Source organism: Lagopus leucura, unplaced genomic scaffold (assembly GCF_019238085.1).
Source record: "Lagopus leucura isolate 7727_CA_CO unplaced genomic scaffold, USGS_WTPT01 Super-Scaffold_54, whole genome shotgun sequence".
Classification (NCBI taxonomy): Eukaryota; Metazoa; Chordata; class Aves; order Galliformes; family Phasianidae; genus Lagopus; species Lagopus leucura.
Genome location: NW_024962251.1, coordinates 2508555 through 2520810, shown reverse-complemented (window position 1 = coordinate 2520810; position 12256 = coordinate 2508555). Strand labels below are relative to the sequence as shown.

General features: G+C 38.8%; 1 pseudogene; it reads right to left on the bottom strand.

Moving 5' to 3' along the window:
* Window positions 1-9849: 9849 nt before the first annotated feature.
* LOC122181711 lies at window positions 9850-9967 on the bottom strand (annotated as a pseudogene).
* Between the last annotated feature and the right edge of the window lie 2289 nt (window positions 9968-12256).

Below are 12256 nucleotides of genomic sequence, written 5' to 3'. Positions count from 1 at the left end.
TATCTTTCTTGCTCCCTGTTTATTTTTCTTGGTACTCAAATTGTACTCAATTATGGCTTTTGAAATGCTCATCTTAATTAACTGTGTCTCACACACACAAATAAAGGAAAACAACAAGCAAACAATCAAAAAACCCAGTTCTTATTTGCATTACAAGGATAGGAAAAAATGACAACATTTTTTTGTTAGCAGAGATTTATTTTTTTTTCCCCCAAGGTAGACTGAACACATAATTGACAACATATCACGTTTTGAAGAATAAGCCTTATTGACAACTAATAGTTAATTTTTTCCTCAGCTTTTTGTTGAGATCTCCTTAGTAAAGAAAAGCAAGTAACTGATGTGTGTGGTAAAATCCCATCCAAACAATGACTGAATGAAGAAAACGGGATGCATTTAATGACTGGTATCGGAAAGAAGCACGATACTTACATTAATACTGCTAGCAATTAAAAAAAATAATAGTGTTGTCTTCTGAGGAGCGTTATTTCTCGTATGATACGATAAAAGTGATGGCTGATTTTCTTGAAAGCTGGGAAAGAAACAAGATTTTATGAGCAAACAGTTTCCACATTGGGAAATAAACTATTCAGGGGACATAAGAAGAGCTTTTCAGAAATGTCATTTTTGCCTTATCTTATCCAGACTGAACTGTGGCAATGCAGTGTAGTGGAACAGATACAAGTTTTTCAATTGTGGCTGTTACTGCTATGATTAACAAGAATACTTGCCCACTTATGTACACTTAACAAATAAGTGAAGGCCTAAGACTCTGAAATATTGTCCAAAATTGGATCTAAAAAAAGCCATCACCTTTTTTAGATCACAATTTTTAGACTACATTGCAAGACCTCCTTCATCATTCAGGTTTTCCGGAAGGACCAGAGTGAAGGCAATAAAGCAGAACTGTAAGACTGCAGTCTCTCACTAAATTGAGAGCAGGAGCTCAGCCATCATTTTCCTCAGAAACAGGAACTTATCATTTCATCTGGTGTACGACAGACAATTAATTACCGTTTTTTAAATATTTATGGTGGCATTTTAATTCTATACAAAAATTAGACAGGGCTGTGACAAGCACTTGGGAAAATTTAATAGACTGAGTACGCAGAGACGTGTGTGTGTATGTGTGTTTTATAGACACATTCATTTAGTCTATACATAAATGTGTGGGGGTGTTATGCTTATGAGTTCAGAGATGATTTATTAACTGAACATAACAGTTCAATCTTCTTGCTAGTTTTCTTCTATATACTTGTCTTTGCCAGAGTTTATTGCAGTATCGCAAATGCCAGAGATTATTTTTCCTCCAGCAATCAGGAAACAGGAAACCTGTGAGGATTTCTTTCTTCTTCTTCATCTTTTTTTTTTCTCTATGTAGACACCCCCTTCCAACTCCTTCTTCCTCAAGTTGTACCTTCCTGAAGCCTGTAGTGGAAAAAAATTTTGCATTCTCTCCTATGCTTTTACATCAATATAGCATCTGTATCTAATGTCAACATTAACGATAGGAAAAAGCAATTCAATAAAGAGTCTCTGAATTTACCACATTGACTCAATGCTTGCTTCTGAGCACCAATAGCTGCTACAGATATTCCTAAGGCATTAAAAACTATAAGTTAATGTAGCTTGTTGTTTAACCTTTGACTACACTATCTCATGTTCTCTGAAGATCTTGTTTAAAAGACCTAATAGGAGTGAAAAACAGATACTTTAAAATGAGAATACATTCAATTTTCCCACGTACAACTGACAGTGCAAGAAATAAGGTCAAAAAATTGGATTTTTAAAGCCTTTCCCAAAGTGTCCACAGTGACATGTTTTAGGGAGTGGTATAATGAGCAGTTTTCCATGAGTTTGTAAGAACCCACCTGAAGTAGCCTCATCTTACAGATGTGTTTCACTTACTCCGAACATCCTACGGCAAGACCATCCTATCACACCCTTGTTTAAGTCATGGAAACAAAGAGAATGCTGGGGAATAGCTGGAAAAAGCCTTCCATTTTTGGAAGCTGACTGCTAATCCAGTGCCTAGGGTAGTCAGAAGCAGACTGGAAGCTGTGTTTAGTTACAACAGCAGATACAGCAGTTCTGAGGGACAGCCATATGTAGCTAAGATATTAAAGGAGAGGAGCAGTACCACAGATCTATCCAGAGAGGTAGAAAAGAAACGGGCAATGAGCAGGATGTCATTTCTGACTCAACATACAGCCTTCAGAAGGTTTTCACTAAAACATGTCTCTTTCTGCTGAAGCTATCAGGCAGCCTGTACCGGGTTAGCTGTTTTTTTCTGAGGACAGGTGGAAATTTAAGCCAAGTAGCAAGACAATTCTGTACTTCATGAGGGCGCAATACAACATGAGATAAAGAATCTCTTTAAAGGTTTACTTTTTCTTCTTCAGCAGACCATTCCCCACATACTCCACTTAAATGTGTTAATATCTTCACACCACCTTCACATCACCTTCACAGCATTCAAAAAACAATTGCCAAAGAAGGATTCCAAAATCCCTTTTTAATTTAATCATTTTCTCACCCTCACTGTTTTGTCTCTGTACTCTTGCTGACCTCTAACCCCAGTTAGCATCACTTTGTAATTTCCCTTTTAAACAAAATGCTAATGAGCTGCCCTACTGCAGTGTGTACAGCAACAAATAGAAAAAAAAAAACAAAAAACAAATAACAAAAAACAAAACATGCACATATTGCCTCCTTGAGTTATTTGTTTCACAACAGCTAGACAGGGAAACCCAAGATAATTCAATTTATTTAAATATATGTCTGGTGTTCTCACCAGCATTTCACCCCAAGGTCATACAAACCTCCACTCTTCAACAGTGTTTTCTTGTGATAGTAGGCCTATGCATAAGTTTGCATTCACAGCTGTGCTGACCATTACAAGTTATAACTATATAAAAAAAAATCAGAACCTTCAGTATGGTTAAAGATACATGACAAAACTCTTGGTATTCAAGGCCAGGTTGGATGGGGTCCTGATCTAATATTAAAAGGGGTAGATTAGTGACCCTGCTGAAGCAGGGGGTGTTGAAGCTTGATGATCCCTGGGGTCCCTTCCAACCCAAGCCTTTCTTTAAAGACAATATATATACATATTTATATTGTCTTTAAAGAAAAAGATATATATATATATAAACTACATGTTATCTCTATATATTCTGCAATTTGGAAATCACATACACTAAGTCACGAAGCCACCTTGGACTGGCCATCGTAGTGGATACAAACAAGACAGCGTATACAACCTTTTCACTTCCTCATTTAAATGACTCGAGCACGAGAGAAAACAGGAAGCAAATCTTGATAATACAGTTCTGGCCACATATTCTATCATATTCTATCAAAGTACCATGCGCCAAAAGAATGTTTAATCCCAGTGCATAGATACACTGTGATTATAACTAGTCTCCTCCTGACATCACCATTGTAGTAGGCCTAGCAAGAGGCTTATTTTATTCAGTGAGGTTGAAAACAGAAAATACAAGAGGAGATGAGTTGAGGGAACTAAAGCTAAACATTCTTAATGAAAACATCTAAACACTGGAAACTAACAATAACCTGAAAGGAGCACTAGGAAAAAAAAAAAAAAAAAAAAAAAAAAAAAAGGAGTAGATATGAATGGTCCAAAACTATAGCCACAGAATCAGTCGGCAGACTGGTAAAGATTCAGTAGAACACAAGCTATGGACAATTTTATGATATGTTTTAGGAATGAGAGAAATAAGATCATAGTGCAGGAAAATTTTTCACCAAGACTAGAAGGAATACGTAATGCGTGACATGTACAATGCATTAACAGTGAAAGGAACAATTCTGTGAATAGGCAAAGAATGGCTCTTTTTTATGGTATTCTTTGTCCGTTTGCTTGTAATACAAATTAGGAATCATCAGCATTTTCAGACAGAACTTCCGTAAGTTATGAAACATATTTCATATGTTTCTCTCACTGAAAAATGTTTTAATCAGAATTGAAAACAAAGCTGGATCAGTCTTCCTCCTACCATCAATTTTACAATGCCACTGTGGTAACTTAGAGAAACTGTACTTTGGGTGCTGTGTTTTCATCTGTTACAAACGGAGTCATGCCATTCTCCCATGATTGATGGTGTGCCACAGCTGCTGAGTAAGACTGGCAGGGGTAGTGGTGGTGTTACTTTTCCCTTAAAAGATTTTTAAAAAATTAATTTAAAAAAAATCTCTTTCTCACTGAAAAATAATTTTAAAAAAAGAACAAAACAAAATGATTTATTTATTTTTCTATTGAAAATTCTACATTAAAGTGGAAGAAAAAAGGAATAGGAAATGTGCATGCAGCTACTCCTTAGAGACATAGTTTAGACATTTCTTCCTGACTGTATTTCTATGCAAGATCCTCTTTTTCACATATACATCCAATAATGCAACTGAATTTCCTTCCTTGTTGAATCGGGATACATTTTGGAATTTTCTAGTTAAATTTTCCTTCATCTTATCTGAAAAAAATTGTGTCTGAGTGGAGAGTGAAGATAATATGTTACTTGAAATAAAACTAATATAAAGCAAAATCTACCAGGACAAAAATCTGGAATAGCTTTTTCAATGATACCAGCATGAAGTTATGAGATAATGATATATATGAACTCTGAAGCAAAGAGATAGAAATTAGGTGCAGGAAATGCTCAGCAGTGCCAAAAACATGCGACAAGTAGGCAGATGAATTGTAATGCTACTGAAGAGTACTAGGTATGCTGCTCTGATGCAACTCATCTTCCATTAAATCCAGAGGGAGTTCCTAACTGATGATATCATAGCATACTTTTCAGAAAGACTTCTAAAGACACCAAGCCCTCCTGTGGGCTTAGAAATTTTCACATTTCACAGTAAATTTTTTAAAAAGCAATAGTATTAAAAAATAAATAAAAATAAATGTTAGGGCATGTAGGGTGTTAGATTGCTGCTGCAGAGTTCTGCTGAACAGAAGTGATAGCTGATGCATTTTAAAGATGATTCAATATTTAGGTAAGATCAACCAAAGCAGAAGACTAGTAGACACATCTCAAATGCTACTTGTAGTACAATGATTTATACCCAAAAGCTCTCATGAAATGAATCAAAATCTCATCAAAATGAAACTCAAACTAGAAGAGGTTGAAACATGTAAGTTGAGAACGGCAGTAATTTACACGTCCACAGGTATGCAGGAAGGGTTTGCTGGAAGTGCCAGATATCTGAACAGAAACATTTTGTGAAGGATCAGAACAGTAATACAGAGCCTAAAAAGGATTGGTCTCAGTGGCTGGAGCTTGAGAGGCATATTTTGGTGAAAGATGTTGTATGTTTTAAAGTGCTGCAGTAAAACACTGAACACATGGAGACTTTAACCAGAAAGAAATAGTTCATCAATTGATTGAAAGTTTTAATAAAGGTAATATTTCAATATCAATCTTCTGAGGAAAAATTACAGCCCCTCCTTCATACTTGTGCTTCAGATCAGTGGAAGTGTTTAAGAAACTTCTGTGGGATTAGCACATCATAAAGCTCCAGAAGGAAGGTAACAACAATCCTCTGAAAGTGATATGTGGTCGTAATTTCATCTGATTTTCAGTTATCTAGTACTATATTCAGTAATGCAATGTCTTCTACTCAGTGTAGTGTCTATATTTCGAGATCTAAGAACAGTGAAATGACCCCACGTCAGCTTCTTGAACAGGACATGTGTTGTCATTCTTCATTACTCACATAGTATTCCCATTCTTTCCTAAATGAGGATCTGGTGGTAAGAAACTGCAGGCTAAGCTAAGCTTAGCTGAGATCCAACACACTGCTCTTTCACTCCCTCTCCTCGGCAGAGCTTCAGGAGAAAATATGAAGAAAAAATCGTGTAATTGAGATAATGACAAACCACTTGCTGATTAGCATCACAGGCAAAACAGACTCAGTGTAGGGAGATTAATAAAACGTATTACCTATTATTTACAGACTAGTGCAGAAGATACTACAAACATCTTCCAGCTATCTGCCTCCCACTGAACAGTGCAGGGGAACAGGGAATGAGGGCTGCCATCAGTTAGCCCAAAGCGTTCTCTCTGCCATTCACCCATGGTCACCCTCTGTCCCTGTTCCAAGTGCACCCCACCTACGGATGCTATCCTTTCCTCACCAGCCCTGTGTGGGCTTCCCAGGGGCTGCAGCTCTCCCAGCACCACTCCAGCACAGTCCCTGCAAGTGACACCCCTGCCTGCAAACCCCTCCTGCCAAAACCTTGCCATGTAAACCTAATAAAGGTAAACCTAATATCACTCCTGCTGCCACATCCCGCTTGCAATACTTGGCAGCTTAAGCCTGATACAACTGTATTCCCAACTATTTGCTTATGGCTACAGTTTTAGTAATAATGTTTTCATCTCAATTCTGTTCTGCAAATCTTCGTTCACTGTCTGAAATATCTTAAAAGGATTTGCTCTTGCACAGGAATCTGGGCATCATGCCTGAGATATCTTCAGGGTCCACTTTTTCTCTCCCACTTCTCATGTGTGTTTTAGTTTCTTAAGCACAGCTCTAAATTGGAAGTGACTTTAGTATATATTTTACAAAGACTTGCACTTCATCCTGTGCCAAGTGAAGCACCACATTCTGCCAACGTTTAAGTGCATCTAGCCTATTGCTGAAAGTTAAGCCTGTCTCCCCAGGTGTTCACACTACTGCAGCTAAAGTATTGTTTGAATCTTTTTTTCTCTTTGGAGCTATCTATATTCTGCCAAGTCCATATTCACTCTCACCTTCTGCTGAAGTGTGACCACATCTGAAAATCTCCACCTCTTCTGTTTCATTTATCCCTGAATTGTATAAAAGCCACGTCTTTATTCAACTGGTAAAATTCTCATGCGAAGGGAGCAGGGTAAATACTGTTGACTTCTTGCAAGTTTTTAATTTGCAGCGACTTTATAATTAAGAACAGCAATTTTATAAAGTTTTACTGTACACGTTTAAGCCTTTTATTATGAAGTACTTCACTGAGTCTTGCAAAATCAGTCAGTAAGATGTTTTTACAATTCTGTACCCTTACCATTTTGACCTTTTATTCCATCAATATTCTACTAAAATATATGTAATCGTACATAATCCAGCCTAGTGTAATAACACAAACTATTTTGCCATTTTCATGTCAACAAAAGAAGAAAAGAAGAAATAAAGCCAAGAGAAACAAGGAAGAAGTGGAGGGAAAAATTGAATAAGGAGAGAGAGAGAGAGAGGAGACTATATATCTCTATTATATGACTTATTATATAAAATTCTGATACGAAACATTTTAAATTCTTTTAGACAGGAATCCATAAATGATGTTAACCCTATTATGTTTTATCTAGTTGATCATCAGACATTCATGTTCTCAAATCCACATATTTTTTGCAATAATAGTTCCTCAGTTTCCAGGAACTTGTCTCTCATGTCCAGGAATCAACTCAGACATATTCTAGAAGAAGTGGACTTGGAAAATGTAAAAAGGTTGAACAGGAATACAAAAATCTGTGAAGGTATACAGAGCAGATCTTAAACTCTGCTTTTTGTTTTGTTGTGTTTTAGCAGCTGCACTCTTCATTCATCAAATTCAGCCATAAAATCCTCTCAATCTTACACAGACTATAATGAGGATGATTTGGCTCTGTTAGGAAGAAACTCAGCATGTAAAAATATCTGTCAACCACTTAATTTGAAGAAAAAAAAAAAAAACTCTACTGAAATTCGTGAGGATTCATTGCCCCAAATATTTATTGAATAGAAAACTAGCGGCTTCAAAAGTAGCATGTATATCATGTTTGTTAACCAAAGTCTGAAATACTGACTCTGGAAGGGACGCATTTCAAACATACTACTTAGAGTAACAAACACGGTGCTGATGTCCTCTACTTTAAGAAGAATATTTTGAATTGCCCTTCAAATATTTAGACCAGACATACAGAGAAATGCCACAAATTCTTACTGCAAGAATAATTTATGCAACATAGTACTGATGTCTCTTTGAAATTTTGTATTAAAATTTCACGATGCGCTTTCATTTTTCTGGTTCTTTTAGTTCTCAGCATGGGAGCCAGAGTGACTACTGTCTTATAAGTACACTGGTAAATTGGTAAATTATTCTCCTTTCTCAGGAGGATTTTCAGTTCTACAGGAGAGGCCTCCTCTGTTGCTGGCATAAAATGAGACCTTTGTCATGTGGCTAACATAAACCCTTAGAGATAAAGCACAGAAACAGTAGCCGAGGGCAGGGTCCCAACCATTCCTACTGGTTTACATAATTAGATACTAAGGAAGATATGAGCACAGAAGAGACCATTAAAACTTAACACAAGCTTAGATGAGTAAAAATTTATTAGATTAAGAGCAGAAGACAGCTGTCAAATTGACACATATGCTTAAAAGATAGAGAACACAAAGAATGTTAGCAGCTTTTAGAGAAAGGAGAGAAAGAAGGTAATGTCACAGTTCTCAGGATAAATGCCATTTTCATTGCAGATGAGATCACAGGGCTTTAAAAGAGGAGGAGAAAATCATGACGTGACTGCAAAGCATACTTAAAATATTTCCTCCATCAAGGTGGTGAAGACAATGTGGACTTTCATCCAGGCTTTAAAAATAAAAGGAATCTATGATTGAATCGGTTCATTAAAAAGAAAGAAATAGGACAGTCGACCAAGATGTGTGCATCATATGGCTACACAAAATATGTTTCTTTCGGAATGCACAGACACAAATACTCCAGATACGTTTCCAGACTGGGGAACTCATTGAGAGCAACCCTGTGGAGAAAGACATGATTCTGATAGATTTTACTGGAGTCAGCAGCTTGCTCTTGCAGCCCATGAGGCCAGTGGTATCCCAGGCTGCATCAAAAAAGGAGTGGACAGCAGGGACAGGGAGAAGATTTTGCCTATCTGAAGTGCTGTGTCCAGGCCTGAGACCCCCATGAACAAGAAGTATGTGGAGCTGTTAGAGTGGGTCCAGAGGAGAGCCATGAAGATGATCAGCAGTTAGGAAAACCTCTCTTTTGATGAAAAGCTGAAGGAGCTGGGCTTGTTTAGCTTAGATAAGACTCCAGGGCAATTTTTTTATGGCCTTACAGTACTAAAAAGGAGTAAAAGTTAAAAGCTTATAAACAGGAGAGAGACCGAGTTTCTACATGATCTGATAGTGATAGGACAAGAGGGATGGCCTAAAACTAATAGAGGGGAGATTTAGATTAGATATTACAAAGAAGCTTTTTACTTAGAGGTTGGTGAGACATGTTACCATGATGGGGCTGTGGATGCCCCATTTGTGGAGGTGCCCAAGGCTGGATGAGGCCCTGGGCAGCCTAAAGTGCTGTGTGGCAGCTTTGCTTTTAGTTCTCATGGGTCTAGTCTCTTATCAGTTTATGTTAATCTCTCTGTGCTAAGTCTGTTTCACCACAGTGGTAATAAGTGAGCTACCTCCCTGTGCTTAGCTCATCCAGAAAGTTCATTTTTCATCCTAATTTCTCCCTTTATTCTGTTCAGGGGGAGGAATGAGAAAGTGTCATGACAAAGCTGATTTACCTACCAGTGCAAAATTACCATAGAGATAAGTTATCATCAAAAATTGGTATAATTTAAAACTTAAAAAAATACAAGCATTTTCAAGATACCTTGTCATTATGTCTACACACGTCTGATTGTTTTTATCTGTGTAATTAACAGATAGATAAGGCTGCTCTCAGTCATAGAATCTGTGAACCATAGGAGTTGGAAGGGAATTCTGTGAGAGTTGGAGCTCTGAACAAGGCCTTCATTTGGTTGTGCTGTGGGGCTGCCAGCAGCAGTTCTTGGTGCCCACAGAATAGAATTGAGCCCAAAAATCTGTTTAATATAAAGTCTTTTCATTGAGGATATATTAGATATTAAATTGGGAAGAACAGATAATATACTCAATTTCAGCCAAAAGGCCTGCAAGTAACTGACAAAGTAACTGACACAACCATCTCTGGAGTTAGGAGGACCTATGTTAGCATAAATTATAGGTTTGTAGGAAAGTTTTCAGAAAGAGGCCATCTTCTTTGTGGACTGACACACTGTGTAGTCCCTGGTAGACTATACAGAAGCTAAATCAACAGCATTTATAAAAACAGCTTGAAATAGACACGAGCACTGATCTCAGGACACAGCCAGGGATGGCACAATATAGAAATCTGCACTCAGACTTGAGGTTTTCCTCAAGTTGCTCCAGTTGAATTACAAAGTCTTCCAAGAGTGAGGAAACAGGAGCTTATCAACATAGCTGGTTATCTGACCTGAACTAACCAAAGAGATATTATTTATAATATGACGTAAAACTCAGAAGTAAAATCTGTACGAAGAGGGAGGAAGGAGGGGGACATCTGGTGGTGTATCTTTCAAAGAAACAATTCTGCTTGATGGGCCCTATTTCGTGGAAGTGGCTGGACATCTACCTGTTGACAGGACATAGTGAATGAGTTCCTTGAGCTCCATAGCCTTTGCTTTACCTAGTAAACAACCAATGAGTTCTTACACTGTCACCTTTCTGATTCTCTGCTTATCCCACCTGGGGAGAGAGCAGATGCACGGTACTGACTGAACTGCCTGCCACTGTTAAGCCACATTAGCCTTTCTAGGGATGACCTTTCAAACAGGATGGAAACATTTAGATAGTTCTATCTGCACGTATATGAGGAACATCTCCCTATTAGTGTAATCTATTAGCTTCCTTTTCTGTTCTTAAACTGATTTTGTTCTTTTTCTTCTCATATCAGGCCACACTGAAGACAGAACAGAGTCATTATAGGCATTTTGCTGATGACTGTCACTTTCCAAATTCACAAAGGACAAAACCTGTGCTCTTTCACAGCAGTGGGACAGCAGGAGTGCAGGGTGGATCCAGGTCACCCGGCAGTTGAAGGAGACAGCATGAAGACTTGAGCAATTTGGGGCAGGAACCGTCAGCCCCAGAGGAGGAAGAAGGATGAATAGATTTCTCCCCTTTCCTGGAAGATGGAAGAGCCAAACAAATCAGAGCAGCAAACCCTGAGGAGGAGGTCAGGAATCAGGGGGTCCACACCACAAGCAGACTGTGGTGAAAATGGAGAGCCTTCAGTTGGACAGGGCTGGTCTGACATGGGACTCCTGGTCTCAGAAGTGGGGAAGGAGGCTGGATAGGATCAGTAAGGCCCTGCCAAAATGGTGAGAAATTAATTTCATGCACTAGAATACAGAACGCAATTTATTTCTATAATCCTTCCAGAGGAAAAACAGGTGAATAAGGCAAAGATTCTTACATAATAATACTATAGAAAATGTGAGATAGAGACAAAATTTTCTTCAGAACATGAGTTAGATAACCTTTATCTGCTATAAAAATATCATTAAGCACAAAGCATAACAAAGGATTTTAATCAATTTCAATATTAATTACACTAACTATGCACATTAGGAACAATATGTATTTCAAGAGTTTAGTTTAAATCTGCCTGAGATGGAGCAGATAACTAGTTTGCTCATCCTGTAGTATAGCACAGTAGCCTGTAACCAGCGGTGTTCCTCAGGGGTCTATGCTGGGTCCGGTCTTGTTCAACATCTTCATCAATGACCTTGATGAGGGGATAATGGCCACCCTCAGCAAGTTTGCCGATGATACAAAGTTGGGAGGATTGGCTGACACGCCTGAAGGCTGTGTTGCCATTCAGCAAGACCTGGATAGGCTGGAGAGCTGGGCAGAAAAAAACCGGATGAGGTTTAACAAAAGCAAGTGTAGAGTCTTGCATCTGGGGAGGAATAATTGCATGCACCAGTACAGGTTGGGGGATGACCTGCTGGAGGGGAGCTCTGCAGAGAGGGACCTGGATGTCCTGGTGGATGACAGGTTGGCCATGAGCCAGCAGTGTGCCCTTGTGGCCAAGAGGGCCAATGGCATTCTGGGGTGCATTAAAAAGAGCGTGGCCAGCAGGTTGAGGGAGGTGATCCTCCCCCTCTACTCTGCCCTGGTAAGGCCTCATCTGGAGTACTGCGTCCAGTTCTGGGCTCCCCAGTACAAAAAAGACAGGGATCTCTTGGAAAGAGTCCAGCGGAGGGCCACGAAGATGGTGAAGGGCCTGGAGCATCTCCCCTATGAAGAAAGGCTGAGTGAACTGGGTCTGTTCAGCCTTGAGAAAAGGAGACTGAGAGGGGACCTGATCCAGGTCTATAAATATCTAAGGTGTGGGGGGCAGAATGGCGAGGCCGGACTCTTTTCA